An 18,936-nucleotide genomic window follows, 5' to 3' on the forward strand; every position below is an offset into this window, starting at 1 on the left:
TAAATAGCCCTTCTGGTACCTTTGAGGACGACCCAGTGCTGGAACGTTTAAGGAACATTGAAATATCTTTGTAGTACATGTTTAATTATTCTATCCTTCACGCCAGTCCCAGTAAAGAATATAGATTATTTAAATGAAGTTAAAGTTTTATTTGTATAATATAATAAACATATTTTGCTGCATTTCATCTTAAAAATGATATTGTCATCATATGTAAATACGTGCTTTATAAAGTGGCTCAGGTTGTGCAATATTATCACTGCTGTGCAAGTTTACAGTGAGGTAATTCTACTTATAAGTACAAACAGTTCTACAAGGAGTAATTGATTGAGCGTGTTTATAGTTCTTGGGATGAAACTGTTTCTGAACCACGAGGTCCGTACAGGAAAGGCTTTGAAACGTTTTGCAGTGGCTGAGGTAGCGTGTGCTTGAGTCTGTATCCCGATAATTCTCTTTCCGATCAGCTGCTGCTGTGATTCCCCATTCAGTTATATAAATACTCTAAATTGTGCAGTGAGAGTAATATGGAAAAAGATGATCCGGTGTGGCAACCCTAATGGGAGCAGCTGAAAGAAGAAGAAGAAGGTGCAGTGAGAGTAACAACGCTAAAGCAGTTATGGTATTTGGAATACTATGGCTATTCCCTGAACCATTATATTGTTACAAGTTAATTACAATCGGATGCATTACACTAATAAACAATATGCAGTTAATTTCAGTGTATTTATAAAGCCACGTCAGGAAAATAAGGAGTAACCACACAGGAACAGTAGCATTGCTTTGACGATGGGTGCCGCCAGTCTGCAAAACCGAGCGGAGAACTTGCGTACGACATGGTATGAGGTACCGTGGAAAAGTGTGTGGCTTTACGCCAAGTATAGGTTTTATACATAGCGATTTGAACGTGGAAACGTTCTTACACAACATTTCTGTGCGTATGCACCGTTTATACATGAGGCCCCAGGTGATTGTAAAGGTATTTTTTAAATTGTTATGAAAGGTAAATATTATTGTGCTATTCTGTAATAATACATTTTATGGTCAGTTGCAGTGTACCTGAGATAGTACTGTGCTAGCTACAGATCAAGACCAGCCTAAGTAGTTTGGTACTAAGAGAAGACGATCCTCAGGTCTAAGTGCCATTGTAGTGAACAGCAGAAGACAATCAATACCAAGTTATCTAATTCACAGCTAGTCTTGTGGTTGTTTCATGTTTCTCTTATTGGTTTTCTCAGCTAGCCATCTGATTGCCTGTTAAGAGCAGCATGACTGCAATTAATGGCTCGTCCTCTCTCAAATAACATCTAGCAGCTACACATTTCTTTTGATTTAAAGAGTCAAAGCACAGGGAAAAAGTATGTCCTCATGTAAACTTCGTAAAAACCAATAAGCTACATTAGAGAGAAATGAATGTTTCTGTCATTATTTAAATGTTACTCACTTTGAATGTCTGAAAAAAACATGACGTCTATGGAAAGCATGTACTGTATAAAGTAATGACAGTGAAAAATAAACATAAGAAGAATTGTATCTGAAGCATAATAAACTCTCTGTAACTCATTGGTAGACCTACCATCAGGGTGACCTGGGTACGCGTCCTGACATATGCAAGAAAAAACTAATACAAGTGTTGTGCCAAATTCATCATCCCCCTCCTAAATCATCACCCATTCACATTCTCATGCATTGCTCAAGCCAGGTAATATTATTTTATTTTCCTTACGGTAAATGTGTTAGTGCTATTGATTAATTCTGTCATACTACTGTGAGAGCCAATTTTAAGATCACATTTAGTTACATGTGTGTTACTGCAACGTTAGGCAAGATTATTCAATTGTACCCGCAACAGGATTTTAGGATGTTGATATCACCACTGCCGAAACAACCCCCCCCACCCACCAACTCCAGACTGGAAAGTCAGAATCACTTTAGATTTAATTTGCTGTCACTGACTGACCTGTAGATTATGCCCTCGGAATTTCAACCGATACCAAAAAGCAGTTGTTTTGCATTTACAGCGGTGAAATTTCCAATGTCTCATCATCTCTCAGTAGCACCGGCATTTTTCTGTTTCAGCAGTACTTTGCCCTCTTCCAATGCAATATGCATGGTTACTTGTATGTTATATCTCCATCCTTTGATGACTGTAGGCTTAAATCTCAGATTAAGATCACCCCCTGTTCTGTTTTTATATGTGATGTTCATAGAGTGTAAATATATGTGTGTGTGAGACACCCTGGGGTTTTAATCTACTCTCGCTATGACTCAACTCCCAATCATGTTGATAATACAGAAGAGTCGATACTTGTCATTCATTATGCTCCCAGCTTTTTCTAATAACCAAATCAATCCAATCACTGAAGCATATAAATTATCTCGTCAGAAGCTATAGAGTATTCATAAAGTATATCTCATCGCAGCGCAAACTTCATAGTAGAGCACAATCACTGTATAATACATATTGAAGGAGATCTCGTTTCAGATCTGGAGGACACCCCCAAAGATATGTCCATGTCACTGTGAAGGAATACAGCATATAAGAAACTGGCAACATCTTTCAAAACGCACTTTCAGAAAAGGCGGTCAAGTAATTTCCTAATTTTAGGAACATCCACTCTGCATTATTTTACCTTAAAGTAATGATTAATTGTGTGTTCATCCATATTTCAATTTTCTTTATATTGAGCAATTGTTTGTCTTTTTCTGTGGCATTTAGTTAAATATACTTGATTCAGTATCACCCTATAATTCAGTCCAAATATAAATATAAAATGGGGTTTCTATATTTTGTAATGGCATATTAGTGACAGTCTGGCTGATGTATGTGGAATTTATTTTGTAACATTACCTACCATACTAAGTCTGTTAAACCTGCTCATGAGGTAGTTAGTGTAAGTTAGTACACAACTTTGTTCCTATTCTCTGACTCCATGAAGCTCACTGCACTTGTTCTTAGTCTTAGTCTTTGTTTGGTACTAGTCCAAAACTCTTAGGCACATTACAACAGCGTTAAACCCGAAACTTAGTCTTGTTACAGTAAGTACGTGCTAGGACCAGTACAGCACAGGATCATCCCCAGCTCACAGGACACTGCAACTGACCCTAAAGATCTAATTCACTTAATAAGTGTATGACTTATGGTAAGAGTTCTAGATAAAGCAGACCTCAGTTGAATCCAGTGCTGACTTCAGCCCTTCATGGGCTGAGCTGAGTAGCCACAGTAGGCCGGAGAGGAACAACACAGTCTGGAGCAAACCAGTACAAATCAAGCAATCATGAGGAGCATAGTATGAAAGCTCACTTTGTAGCATTTCACTAGTTTGGTGGTGTCCAGCTATATCTGCCCATAAAGGTGTGCATTTTTATATTGTGTACTGTAGAACTTTACTTAGTGTAGCATTACAACATGTGAATAATCAGTGTTGCCATTTGCTCCCAAAGACAAGCAGCCAGATGAGTTAGAAATGTCAGAAATTATGTTATCAAAGATATCCTTATATGTAATAAATGTTTCACATCACACAAAATTATAATAAAGCATATCTCATTTTCCTCTTCATTAACAAAAGTAATAAAAACCAATTATGTGTGTAATGTCATTCCTTACTGACTCTGTGCAGATGTTTTATACACTCCTTTCTCATTGTTTTGGGTGTGATAGTGCATGAATCTGGTTTTCACCTCCTGGTAACATTACGTGTTTTTCATCAATATACATTGCTGAAATTATTTATTATGTACTGACTTAGTACATTTGTCCTTGAAGCCTTCGTCCTTGTAATATACCATAAATGGGCCATAAATGCACAGTGCACCAAACTGTAGAAGTTACAGGCATACACTAATATCATGTAGGAGCCCCTTGTGGTGGCCTAGTGGAGGTATCTGGCACCAAGATGTTAGCAGCAGATCCTATAAGTCCTGTAAGTTATGAGGTGGGGACTTGTTTTTCAAGCACATCCCATATTTACTTGAATTGGATTGAAAATTGAGAAATGTGGAGGCCATAATCATCAAGTTGAACGTTTTGCCATGTTCCACAAACCATTCCTAAGTAATGTTTTGCAGCGTTCCAGAGCACATTATCCAGCTGGAAGAGGCTACTTCCATCAGAGAAGGTGGTTGCAGCAATCTCATATCAAAGTAACATCCTCATGAATGCCAGGACCCAAGGCTTTCCAGCAGAACACTGCCCAAAGCATTGCGCTGCCTCAGTCAGGTGGCATTCTTCCCATAGTGTATCCTGCTGCTATCTCTTCCCCAGATAAACAACACACAAGCACCTGACTGTCCACATGATCTAAAAGAAAATATGATTCAGAAGACTAGGTCACCTTCTTCCATTGCTTCATGGTCCAGTTCTGATGCTCATGTACCTGTTGTATTTACAGTGGTGCTTGAAAGTTTGTGAACCCTTTAGAATTTTCTAGCATAAATATGACCTAAAACATCATCAGATGTTTACTCAAGTCCTAAAATTAGATAAATAGAAACTAGTTAAACAAATGAGACAAAAATATTATACTTGGTCATTTATTTATTGAGATCGAATATTACATATTTGTGAGTGGCAAAAGTATGTGAACCTCTACGATTAGCAGTTAGTTTGAAGGTGAAATTAGATTCAGGTGTTTTCAATCAATGGGATGACAATCAGGCGTAAGTGGGCACCCTGTGTTATTTAAAGAACAGGGATCTATCAAAGTCTGCTCTTCACAACACATGTTTGTGGAAGTGTATCATGGCACTAAGAAAGGAGATTTCTGAGGACCTCAGAAAAAGAGTTGTTGATGCTCATCAGGCTGGAAAAGGTTACAAAACCATCTCTAAAGAGTTTGGTCTCCACCAATCCACAGTCAAACAGATTGTGTACAAATGGAAGAAATTCAAGACCATTGTTACCCTCCCCAGGAGTGGTCGACCAACAAAGATCACTCCAAGAGCAAGGCGTATAATAGTCGGCGAGGTCACAAAGGACCCCAGGGTAACTTCTAAGCAACTGGAGGCCTCTCTCACATTGGCTAATGTTCATGTTCATGAGTCCACCATCAGGAGAACACTGAACAACAATGGTGTGCATGGCAGGGTTGCAAGGAGAAAGCCACTGCTGTCCAAAAAAAAACATTGCTGCTCGTCTGTAGTTTGCTAAAGATCACGTGGACAAACCAGAAGGCTATTGGAAGAATGTTTTGTGGATGGATGAGACCAAAATAGAACTTTTTGGTTTAAATGAAAAGCATTATGTTTGGAGAAAGGAAAACACTGCATTCCAGCATAAGAACCTTATCCCATCTGTGAAACTTGGTGGTGGTAGTAGCATGGTTTGGGCCTGTTTTGCTTCATCTGGGCCAGGCTGGCTTGCCTTCATTGATGGAACAATGAAATCTGAATTATATCAGAGAATTCTAATGGAAAATGTCAGGACATCTGTCCATGAACTAAATCTCAAGAGAAGGTGGGTCATGCAGCAAGACAACAACCCTAAGCACACAAGTCGTTCTACCAAAGAATGGTTAAAGAAGAATAAAGTTAATGTTTTGGAATGGCCAAGTCAAAGTCCTGACCTTAATCCACTCGAAATTTTGTGGAAGGACCTGAAGCGAGCAGTTAATGTGAGGAAAGCCACCAACATCCCAGAGTAGAAGCTTTTCTGTACAGAGGAATGGGCTAAAATTCCTCCAAGCCGATGTGCAGGAATGATCAAAAGTTACCGGAAACATTTAGTTGCAGTTATTGCTGCAAAGGGGGGTCACACCAGATACTTAAAGCAAAGGTTCACATACTTTTGCCACTCACAAATATGTAATATTCAATCATTTTCCTTAATAAATAAATGACCAAGTCTCATATTTTTGTCTCATTTGTTTAACTGGTTTCTCTTTATCTACTTTTAGGACTTGAGTAAACATCTGATGAAGTTTTTGGTCATAGATAGATAGATAGATAGATAGATAGATAGATAGATAGATAGATAGATAGATAGATAGATAGATAGATACTTTATTAATCCCAAGGGGAAATTCACATAATCCAGCAGCAGTATACTGATACAAAAAAAAAAACAATATTACATTAAATAGTAATAAAAATGAAAATAAAAATAAAAAAGCAGACAATAACTTTGAGTAATGTTAGCATTTACTCCCCCGGGTGGAATTGAAGAGTCGCATAGTGTGGGGGAGGAACGATCTCTTTAGTCTGTCAGTGGAGCAGGATAGTGACAAAAGTCTGTCACTGAAGCTACTCCTCTGCCTGGAGATGACACTGTTCAGTGGATGCAGTGGATTCTTCATGATTGACAGGAGTTTGCTTAGTGCCCGTCGCTCTGCCACAGATGTTAAACTGTCCAACTTTACTCCTAGAATAGAGCCTGCCTTCTTAACAAGTTTGTCCAGGCGTGAGGCGTCTTTCATCTTTATGCTGCCACCCCAGCACACCACCGCGTAAAAGAGGGCACTCGCCACAACCGTCTGGTAGAACATCTGCAGCATCTTATTGCAGATGTTGAAGGATGCCAACCTTCTCACAAAGTATAGTCGGCTCTGACCTTTCTTACATAGAGCATCAGTATTGGCAGTCCAGTCCAATTTGTCATCCAGCTGCACTCCCAGATATTTATAGGTCTGCACCCTCTGCACACAGTCACCTCTGATGATCACAGGGTCCATGAGGGGCCTGGGCCTCCTAAAATCCACCACCAGCTCCTTGGTTTTGGTGGTGTTAAGATGTAAGTGGCTTGAGTCGCACCATTTAACAAAGTCTTTGATTAGCTTCCTGTACTCCTCCTCCAGCCCACTCCTGATGCAGCCCACAATAGCAGTGTCATCAGCGAACTTTTGCATGTGACAGGACTCCGACTCATATTGGAAGTCTGATGTATATAGATTGAACAGGACCGGAGAAAGTACAGTTCCCTGCGGCGCCCCTGTATTGCTGAACACAATGTCAGACCTGCAGTTCCCAAGACGCAAATATTGAGGTATGTCTGTAAGATAGTCCACGATCCAAGCCACCAGGTGTGAGTCTACTTCCATCTCAGTCAGCTTGTCTCTAAGGAGCAGAGGTTGGATGGTGTTGAAGGCGCTAGAGAAGTCCAAAAACATAATTCTTACAGCACCACTGCCTCTGTCCAAGTGGGAGAGGGATCGGTGTAGCATATAGATGATGGCATCCTCCGCTCCCACCTTCTCCTGGTTTGCAAACTGCAGAGGGTCGAGGGCGTGGCGGACCTGTGGCCTCAGATGGTGAAGCAGTAGCCGTTCCATGGTCTTCATCACATGTGACGTCAGAGCAACAGGCTGGAAGTCATTCAGCTCACTAGGACGTGATACCTTTGGGACAGGGGTGATACAAGATGTTTTCCAAAGCCTTGGGACTCTCCCCTGTTCCAGGCTCAGGTTGAAGATGCGCTGTAGAGGACTCCCCAGTTCCAACGCACAGGCCTTCAGCAGTCGTGGCGATACTCCATCTGGACCCGCTGCTTTGCTGGCACGAAGTCTTCTCAGGTCTCTGCTCACATGGGCTGCTATAATTGTTGGTGGGGATGTCTCACCTATGCTGGTATCAGCAGAAGGATGGTTGGAGGATGCAGTACTCCGAGGTGAGAGTAGGTTAGGGTGATCAAACCTATTAAAGAAGTTGTTCATTTGGTTTGCTCTCTCCACGTCTGTCTCGATGGCAGCACCCCGCTTTGAGCTGCAGCCAGTGATAATCTTCATCCCATCATTTATGCAGAAATATAGAAAATCTAAAGGGTTCACAAACTTTCGATCACCACTGTACTTTTGGTGTGTACAGATGTCAGTATGGGCACTCTGACCAGTCTGCAGCTACACAGCAAGCTGCAATGCATTGTGTGTTTTGACACCTTTCTCTCATGGCCAGCATTACATTTTTTAGTAATCTGTGCTCCAGTGGTCTTTGTGTGGTATCAGCCTTCACTCCCCATGCGCATCAGTGAGCCAGTGGTTTCACCAGTTCCTTGGACCACACGCCATTTTGAAGATCCTATGACCCAGTTGTCTAGACATTACAATTTGGCTCTTGTCAAAGTCGCCTGGGTATTTGTCCTGCTTCCAACACATCACCTTCAAGAACTGCCTGTTCACTTGCTGCCTAATATGTCCCACCCCTTGACAGGTGATATTTTAACAACATAATCAATGCAACCTGCACCTGTCAATGGTTTTAATGTTGTGTCTGATTGGTTTATGACAACTTTTACTAGGTGTACATACCAGAAAATCTGGAGGCTTCACCTTCTGGTTAGCTCATTTGCTAGTGAGAAAGGTTAAAGGCTCTTTTATGATGTCATGGGTGGTCCTGCACAGAATTTTGACAAGTCTTAATCACTGTGCATAACTTCAGCATCCAATTATGCAACGCACTGGTCAGTAAAGCATTATCTACATGAAGCAATCAGATGTATGTTTGAAATGAAGGCATAGGGTTGTAGATGGGTGCAAAATTGCTTAAGCACAGAAAACCATAAAGTATAAAAAAAAAAAACTTTTTTCCAAATTGGACAATTTTAAAACATGATTCCTTCTAGGATTAGTATTGGTTTGACTGTTATTTTAAAATTAAATACACTAACTACAGTATATAAAAGAAAGTCAGGGCACAGATAGAAACTTGTTAAGTGCAAATTTCACACAAAGATTAGAAAGCAACGCTAAATTAGTTTGGTTATGTTCAAGTCACCAAAATCATCATAGATAGGCCTAAACACAATTCAGACTTGAGCAGATATGTGGCTTGGTAAGGTTAATATAAATGTTTATATATATATATATACAAATGAAAATATTCAATACAATTAGAGAACTCATCACTACCCTTATCTGCACAGTTTACAGAACAAACAAAAAGTCTGATAGGATGTTGGGTTACATAACATGCTTTCATGATGGGTTATCCTTAAATAATACAATGAACTTGTAAGGCTACATCTGGAATATTTCAAACAGTTTTAGTCTTCATACCACAAAAAAGTATGTGAAATTACAGTAGAGAAAGTTCAGGGAGATGTGACTAGACTTATTTCAGGACTGGCATGGAATGAACAATGAGGATTCCGCAAGTAGTGGAATCCTTTCAGTTTAAGCAAATAAAAATTAAGAGGATGAAAGTGTTTAGAATTATGCATGGAATTAGGAGGATAGATGCCAGTTTTTACATTAAATAAAGTTCTTCAACAAGAATACAGGAGCACAGATAGAAATTGGTTACTCCATGTAAAGGTTGGACAGTTTTTCTTCATACAGGGAGCAATATGTGAAATCCCAGGAGAGCCATGATTCACATAGCCTCATTTACTATGAACAATTTCATTTTACTTTATTTAGATCAAGGTTGGAAAGCCAATGTCAAGCCCTTCATTCAACATTCCGAATTCCCCCACCTCACAGAATGCAACCTCAGCCTCACCTGTTAATGTACAGTATAAATGAATTAGATGTTTTGAAGAAAGGAAAAAAACAATACATGTACAATGAGTTACCATACTCTCCTATTCACACAAAACACAATTACTGCTTCCCACACAATATAACAAACAGAGAAAAACTTGATACAATATGAATCTGTATTCATGAAAATACAGTATTTGGATTCCAGAAAGCAGTATTAAGTTAGCAAAGTCACCAAAGTTTCAAATAAGATTATTTATGTAATCATCGGTTCCAAGATAAATGTTATCCTACTAGTGGATAATGTCCGAATTACAACAACAACAACATTTATTTATATAGCACATTTTCATACAAAAAGTAGCTCAAAGTGCTTTACATAATGAAGAATAGAAAAATAAAAGACTCAGTAAGAAAATAAAATAAGTCAACATTAATTAACATAGAATAAGAGTAAGGTCCAATGGACAGGGTGGACAGAAAAAAACAAAAAAAAAAACTCCAGATGGCTGGAAAAAAAAATAAAATCTGTAGGGATTCCAGACCATTAGACTGCCCAGTCCCCTCTGAGCATTCTACCTAACATAAATGAAACAGTCCTCTTTGGATTTAGGGTTCTCACGGAAGGACTTGATGATGATGGTCACGTAGACTTCTGGCTTTTAATCCATCCATCATTGTTGGAGCATCATGAAGCTTTGAGTAGGTGGTGATGGCGCAGGCCACCACCACAAAGAAACCGGAAAAAGAAACAGAAGAGAGAGTAGGGGTCAGTACAGATTTTAGAGCCACCATGAATAGTTATTATGATGAACTGAACATACAGAGTATCAGAATTAAGTTAAAGTGAAGTTATGAAAAGGCAATGTTCAAGTAATATGTTTTCAGCAGTGTTTTAAAGTGCTCTACTGTATTAGCCTGGCAAATTCCTATTGCAGCAGAAGGCCGCCTCACCACTTCTTTTAAGTTTTGTTCTTGGAATTCTAAGGAGACACTCATTTGAGGATCTAAAGTTACGATTTGGAATATAAGGTGTCAGACATTCCGATATATAAGATGGAGCGAGATTATTTAAGGCTTTATAAACCATAAGCAGAATTTTAAAGTCAATCCTGAATGACACAGGTAACCAGTGTAGTGACATCCAAACTGGAGAAATGTGCTCTGATTTTCTTTTCCTAGTTAGGATTCTAGCAGCTGCATTCTGCACTAGTTGCAAACGATTTGTGTTTTTTGGGTAGTCCTGAGAGGAATGCGTTACAGTAATCTAGTCGACTGAAAACAAACGCGTGAACTAATTTCTCAGCATCTTTCAGTGATATAAGATGTCTAACTTTAGCTATGTTTCTTAAGTGAAAAAATGCTGTCCTAGTGATCTGATGAATATGCGATTTAAAATTCAGATTACAGTCAACAATCACCCCTAAGCTTTTTACCTCCGTCTTGACTTTTAATCCTAATGTATCCAGTTTATTTCTAATAGCCTCATTGTATCCATTATTGCCAATCACTAAGATTTCAGTTTTCTCTTTATTTAACTTGAGAAAGTTACTATTCATCCATTCTGAGATACAAGTCAGACATTGTGTTAGTGAATCAAGAGAATCGGGGTCATCAGGTGCTATTGATAAGTACAGCTGTGTGTCATCAGCATAGCTGTGGTAGCTCACGTTGTGCCTGATAATCTGACCTAATGGAAGCATGTAGATTGAGAATAACAGCGGACCCAGGATAGAGCCTTGTGGAACACCATATCGGATATCATGTGTCTTTGAGATTTGATTACCACAACTAACAAAGAATTTTCTCCCTGTCAGGTAGGATTCAAACCAATTTAAGACACTGCCAGAGAGGCCCACCCATTGACTAAGGCGATTTCTAAGAATATTATGATCAATGGTGTCAAATGCAGCACTCATATCTAAGAGGATGAGAACAGATAAATGGTCTCTGACTACATTCACCCGCAAATCATTTACTACTTCAACGAGTGCAGTTTCTGTGCTGTGATTTGTTCTAAAACCCAACTAAAATTTATCAAGAAAGAAAGAATTAGTGTCAAACTAACATTGGTGGCATGCCTCTCTTGTGATTTCAAACCACTGTTGCAGCCGGATGTGAAGCTATGGCTTCATTATCTTTAGATGGATATTGAGTAAAACTGCTGCTCCCCAGCAGAGGACAATTACACCTTACATAAAGGAACATCAAAACAGAACACAACTCTTCCTTTGTTGGCTTCAAAGAAACACTTTTTCAACTATCTACCTGCCAATCCAGATGTACTCGAACCCACTCTGAGAGTAAATTTTAAAGGGGCAGACAACTGCCTTTGAAAGGAACCTATATATTGAATCTTCCAGGTCATTTTTCCTTCTTACATACAATACAAAACCGTCACATGTGTACCCATCCATTGAAGAAATTACAAAGAAGTGTAGTAGAACATAGTATTGTGGAGATCTTCAAGTCTTGATTTATTGTTTAATTATTTTCCACTCCTCTCCCTAAACGTTGAACCTAATTGAATGGGTCTCTGATTATTGATAATCACTCAGGCGTGCTGCCAATTAAGACAGTCACTTGTGGAATGATAAACAAGGCCTCACATTTCTCAGTTCCCTGCTGAGGCACTGCTTGTTCTCACAGTGCCAGTGTCAAAATTCTATTTAGAGTACTTTTTTCCTGCTCCCCTATCTTTTTAAATTATGGATTGGCTTCTTGGTCATGTATATTAATCTGTTTTGAACTTTTGTGTAATAATTTAAAGTATTCAAGGTTTTTGAATTGGGTCTTTAACTATTGATCTCTATTTTATTGTTGCATAATGAAATATTTATATATTTTATTATTGGGTCTTAATTTACTTTTCTTGCTTAATAACTTGTATTTGACGTTCCTTCTCTGATGCTGCATCTTTATTTGGTTCAATGTAATACTTATTTTGGTTAATAAATTCTTTTACTTAATTTGAATTGATTCTTCAATTGTATGAAGGTTTCATTGGGGTATTTAGAGTGTTCCTTCTTGTCCTAGTGGATGTTTTTGAGAGGCTAATCACAAAGGAAAGAACATATTATCAAATTTCTTGAAATTAGCTTATTTAAATTACATAAAACAGACTGTAAAGTGTATAATCCTGGAATAGAATGTTTCAGAGTCAAAAAGAAATTTGGTGTCCAGCCAATGGAATAATTAATGTAGAAGTGTCCAAATACAAAACACATCACACATAATATTGCAATTTGGCTGCAATTCCAAAGCACTGTTTGTATATAATGGCAATCAGGGCAGTTGCTGGAAGTCTTCGCTAAGCCACACTTGGTATAGAATGTGTCCTACTGGGCTACTCATTTCTTTTGACCAGCTACTGAGGATCTCTGACCTCCTCTGTTTCTCCACTACTGTGACAGGACCCTCAGCTCCTAGTGAATGGTAACTCATCCACTGAATTTTCATCATGTGTCCCCTTCCTTCTGTTTAACATCTCAGAGTTTCAGGATTTTGACAAAGTCTGAGATAATGTCATTTCTTGTGGCTTTGTTAAGAAATGGCACAAAATAAGTGAATACAAAGTCATGTAGACAGACTAGATCAAGACAGCAAGGCCTCCTCCTTTAACAGCAACGTGTCTTATATAATCAGGAAATCATATTTGCAAGGTCTACCGACATACTTTGTGTCATAATAATTTTATGCTATTCAACAAAAAGGAATATTCACATGATCAAAGTGCTTGTCTTGAGGAGAAACAAGGTGAGATGTTAAATGGAAGAAAGAGAAAAATGCTAAAATGAAAAGAACAAAGTCCAGGGAAAGAAAAATGCCAAAATTAGATGTAATAATGATAAAGAAGCTATGAGCTAAAGGGAAACTTCAATGTAAGTCAAAATCATTTTGGTGTAGCAAAAATCCTTTGATACCTTCTTGTTTAGCTGCTTCCATCTACCCTTACTTCACCCTTTATAATACATTTGGCTTAGGACATATAAATAAAAAAATAAAAGAAAATATACAAACACAAATACATACTGTAGGCACACTGTACTGTATGTAAGAACAAAAAAAAAAACAAAACAGCACTCTTAAGACAAAGTTTCAGAATACAAAAAACATATTCAGAGTTATAAAATCAAGCAAACAGATAGAATTTGTTATTTGGATTTTATAATTTCCCTTATCTATGAGGAGATCATGGCAGGTGGCACTTTGGCAAGGGTGCTATTTTCTTACAACAGTATTTTTTTGTTTCACATTTCGAAATGATACAAAAAATGACAGTTGAGCATGTATTGTAAGACTTATAAACATATACCAAGCAGCAAATATATAAGCTACCTTCAAAGCTGTTCAGCTGCAGTTTACAAAATCCGCTTCCCAAAATCAAAACTGTGCATGCACATTGAAAGATACTTGTCAGTAACTGACAGTGGTGTTAGTTTTTTTGATTTTCTCATATTGTTTTGAGTATATATTGATTATCTTTTTGTAAAGTTTTGGTAAACACTTCACCTTGGTAGACGCCACATGCATTGAGTTTTAAGGGGCTGGCAGATGCCTTTTGCTTGCAGGACAGAGTTTTAAAACTGCCAAGGTTTTCAGTGAAGTTTTCAGGATAAATTAAACAGCTAAAATTCATCCTGGATTTGCAATTGAAAAACAGAAGCAAATAATTTTTTTTTCCTATTGTTAGAATTGCCTATTTTGTATGTTTTTATTGTTTTAAGACTAATCTTTTTCACATTTTTTCCAAGAGTAATATTATTTATTTATTGTCCATTATTCTGAGAATGTACTGTATAACAGAAGTTGGGTATTATGATGGATGTATCATAATAAGCATTGCATGCGCATTAAGTTTATTGGCTCATACCTAGTAAGGATATGGGGAGAGTGGGGTGGGAGCAGCAAAACTGTGTCTTGCTTCAGGCGGCATTATTTAACATACCGGCCCTGGGCTTATCTGTAGCGATATGTTTTGTATGCAGGGCTGACAATGCAGAAAGCTTCTTCACTTTCAGTCCTGGCTTCTGCTTATGAACTTGCATGATTACAATTGGAATTCCTCCTGTTATAAGTGAGGAGAGGAATGGCTTAAGAGGCATGCTCTTGGTTACCTGGTGAAACAATGGGCAATCTAAAACTTTTAATTTGGTGGTGTCACATCAATCATTTCATTCCATTTTATATTTGAAGACTCTGTTTAGCTGTCTTTCTGAATGTTCACCCAAGTCCTAAACCACTGTTGGACTGGACTGTTTCAGTTTTACATTGCCTATGTTTCTCTTGAAAAGGATATTTTTAACTCCAATCCAAAAAAAAGACAGAGCTCCATTCAACATTACAAATCTTAAATCAGAAACAGTAACTGTCTGGCTGTCAGACTTGCTTGGCATTAGTTTTGCTTTTAATATATTGATTCTGTTTACAAAATATAAGATGCATTGCAATATGCTGTTTTGTGTTATTTTGAACTGTCATGCAGAGTTAAAACCATTGCTGTAACTATAAAAATTCAAGTTATCAATCCATTTTTTAAAAACCTTTTTTTTCTCCAATTTAGAGTTGCATGGAGCCAAATCTATCCTAGCAGTAGTAAGTGAAAAGCAGGGTTACAGTTTAAAAGCTTAGGTTTGTCAGTCACCCTATACAATACATCTCTGAGGTGTTGGAGGAAACTTGAGGACACAAAGAATGTTTGCATAGATATGGAAGAATACACCAACTCCATTTAGGTAATGACTGACTGTGGCATGAACACAGGATTCTAGAATTGTGATGAAGCAGAGTGACATCCTTTACATCTTCTACAACTCTGTGCTGGCCAGTGAAATTTTCTATGCTGTAGTTTGCTGGGCCAGTAGTTTCACCCAAGAGATCCCACCAAAATGACATAGCAAGCTCAGTTATGGGATGCAGTCTCAACCTTCTGGAGGTAGCAGTGAATGACAAAATGAAAACAAAACTGATGGCCATTGTGAACAATGTTGCAAATCCCATCTACAGCAATACACCTACATAACACCATTGGCCAGCATTGGCAGACCAATAACGGGAAATTTCCTCTGGACTGGAGGTCATCACTTCCGGTTCTGGGCCAAATCATGTCACTTCTGGTTCCTGCCCTGATGACATCATTGCTTTAAAACGGCCATCTTTGCATGTAATGGTTGTTCTGTTGTTGGACTGAAGTCTGTTGAGACCAGTTCTATGGAAGCAACTTTTCAAATTTGGCAGCCTAATTCAAATATACGAGTAGCTGCCCCCAAACCTCTTCCTGTGTCTGTCCAGTCTTTTTACACTGTCTGTATATACACAACACACATTGAAAGGTCCTATATAAAGTAACGGGCTATTGGTTTTGTCTGCCAGCTCTTTTTCTCTTTATTGTATAATCTAATTTGTAAGAAACAGTATGCAAAACACATAAAGTCAAGTTTTGATAAAATTTTCTCTTACTTTTTTGCCAATGCTAACATTTTTCCTGGATAAATTCTGGCATGGATATTCTGAACCCTGACCTCAAGGCGATAGAATTAAACATATCATAATTTGGAGAACACTAAAGAAAAGGTTTTAATCTTTATATGTAACTGTAGGAAAAACAAAAATATGTTTTCTGTACCTTATGGTATCACTAGCTGCTGCTATATTTTGTGTGTGTGTATGTATGCAAAGACAGATAGATAGATACTGTAAATAGATAGGTAGATAATATTTTGTTTGTCCCCTGGGGAAAATTTGGCTTTTTACAGAAGCTCTTTAAATAAATATATAAATAGGTAGATAAGTAAATACATATATATATATATATACACAGTATATATATATATATATATATATATATATATATATATATATATATATATATATATATATATATATATATATATATATATATATATGCAAAACAGTCTGTTACATGTCTTTGAATTATTTTTCAAATGTTGTAAAATATATATTCACTTTTAAGGATGCTACTTCAAAAATGAAAAAATATTCTGAGCCTGTGGAATCATCTGATTCTGAATAAAAAATAACTCTCATTACTTTTCAGTCATATATTAGGAATATTACTCAAGTATAGTTGCTCAAAAGTTTAAATCTAACTTGCTTGAATTCTTGACATGGGAGTATAGAGAAAACTTTGTTTACTCTGAGAAAATACAGGAGAGAGAAACATCAGTTATGCAGCAGTCAGCACTACAGTTGTGCTTGAAAGTTTGTGAACCCTTTAGAATTTTCTATATTTCTGCATAAATATGACCTAAAACATCATCAGATTTTCACTCAAGTCCTAAAAGTAGATAAAGAGAAATCAGTTAAACAAATGAGACAAAATATTATACTTGGTAATGTATTTATTAAGGAAAATGATTGAATATTACATATTTGTGAGTGGCAAAAGTATGTGAACCTTTGCTTTCAGTACCTGGTGTAACCCCCCTTTACAGCAATAACTGCAAGTAAATGTTTCCGGTAACTTTTGATCATTCCTGCAATTTCATTCCTGGAATTTTAGCCCATTCCCCCATACAGAACAGCTTCAATTCTGGGATGTTGGTGGGTTTCCTCACATTAACTGCTCGCTTCAGATCCTTCCACAACATTTCAATTGGATTAAGGTCCAACCATTCTTTGGTAGAACGACTTGTGTGCTTAGGGTCGTTGTCTTGCTGCATGACCCACCTTCTCTTGAGATTCAGTTCATGGACAGATGTCCTGACATTTTCCTTTAGAATTCTCTGATATAATTCAGAATTCATTGTTCCATCAATGAAGGCAAGCTGTCCTGGCCCAGATGCAGCAAAACAGGCCCAAACCATGATACTACCACCACCATGTTTCACAGATAGGATAAGGTTCTTATGCTGGAATGCAGTGTTTTCCATTCTCCAAACATAACGCTTTTCATTTAAACCAAAAAGTTCTATTTTGGTCTCATCCGTTCACAAAAAATTCTTCCAATAGCCTTCTGGTTTGTCCACGTGATTTTTAGCAAACTGCAGACGAAAAGCAATGTTTTTTTAGAAGAGCAGTGGCTTCCTCCTTGCAACCCTGCCATGCACACCATTGTTGTTCAGTGTTCTCCTGATGGTGGACTCATGAACATGAACATTAGCCAATGTGAGAGAGGCCTTCAGTTGCTTAGAAGTTACCTTGGGGTCCTTTGTGACCTCGTCGACTATTACACGCCTTGCTCTTGGAGTGATCTTTGTTGGTCGACCACTCCTGAGGAAGGTAAAAATGGTCTTGAATTTCCTCCATTTGTACACAATCTGTCTGAATGGTGGAGTCCAAACTCTTTAGAGATGGTTTTGTAACCTTTTCCAGCCTGATGAGCATCAACAACTCTTTTTCTGAGATATTCAGAAATCTCCTTTGTTTTTGCCATGATACACTTCCACAAACATGTGTTGTGAAGAGCAGACTTTGATAGATCCCCGATCTTTAAATAACACAGGGTGCCCACTCACACCTGATTGTCATCCCATTGATTGAAAACACCTGACTCTAATTTCACCTTCAAATTAACAGCTAATCCTAGAGGTTCACATACTTTTGCCACTCACAAATATGTAATATTCGATCATTTTCCTCAATACATAAATGACCAAGTATAATATTTTTGTCTCATTTGTTTAACTGGTTTCTCTTTGTCTAGTTTTAGAACTTGAGTGAAAATCTGATTATATTTTAGGTCATATGTATGCAGAAATATAGAAAATTCTAAAGAGTTCACAAACTTTCAAGCACAACTGTAAGTGACTGAGTGAAGAAGTCTGCTGGATTTCACATGTTGCCAGAATAAAGGCTAGTAAGAAACAGAGTCTGATTGGTAGGGCCAATATGTAGGGTTTATAAGAGTATAGTGTCATTACTGTCACATGTGCAGAGTACAGTGGAATTACTACATGTATGTGCCTGCCAACATGCAACACATTGCCTATCCCCAGTGCCAGGATTACTGATTCCTTGCCTTACCTTGAAACAAACAATAAGGCAATATGAGTGTTTTTTGCTATTTACTAATACATTAGTTAAGGAGCAATGATGCTACAATTAAGTAAATGCTCATGGATCAATAATAATATGAATAAATATAATAACACATCTAGGAAATGAACTTTGATCATCAAATAATAAAAAAGTAATATGATTTTTAATTCCATATTTATTAAGAAATTGTGCCCACCCATTATTCTATTCATTCTTATCTTTCTCAAATGTGTATAGCACTGTAAGGAATTGCTATAAAGAAAAGCACACTAGGTTCACTTCATTCCAAAGTAATCTTATCCCAAATCTTATGTGCTTGGTAATGAAAAAGTTTCACCACATCTGAAATAAACTGTAAATTAAGGTGAATACCCATTTATCAATATTCCATATCCAATTTAGTCTAGTACAAGCTACAACAATTATACAAAAAATCCAATAAGAACAGGGTATAAGCTAGACTAAATAAACTAATAAATAAATGCTTTAAATGAAAAAATCAGGAAATGTGCCCATTCTGCCAATA

This window comes from Polypterus senegalus, chromosome 4 (genome assembly GCF_016835505.1).
Source record: "Polypterus senegalus isolate Bchr_013 chromosome 4, ASM1683550v1, whole genome shotgun sequence".
Lineage (NCBI taxonomy): Eukaryota > Metazoa > Chordata > Cladistia > Polypteriformes > Polypteridae > Polypterus > Polypterus senegalus.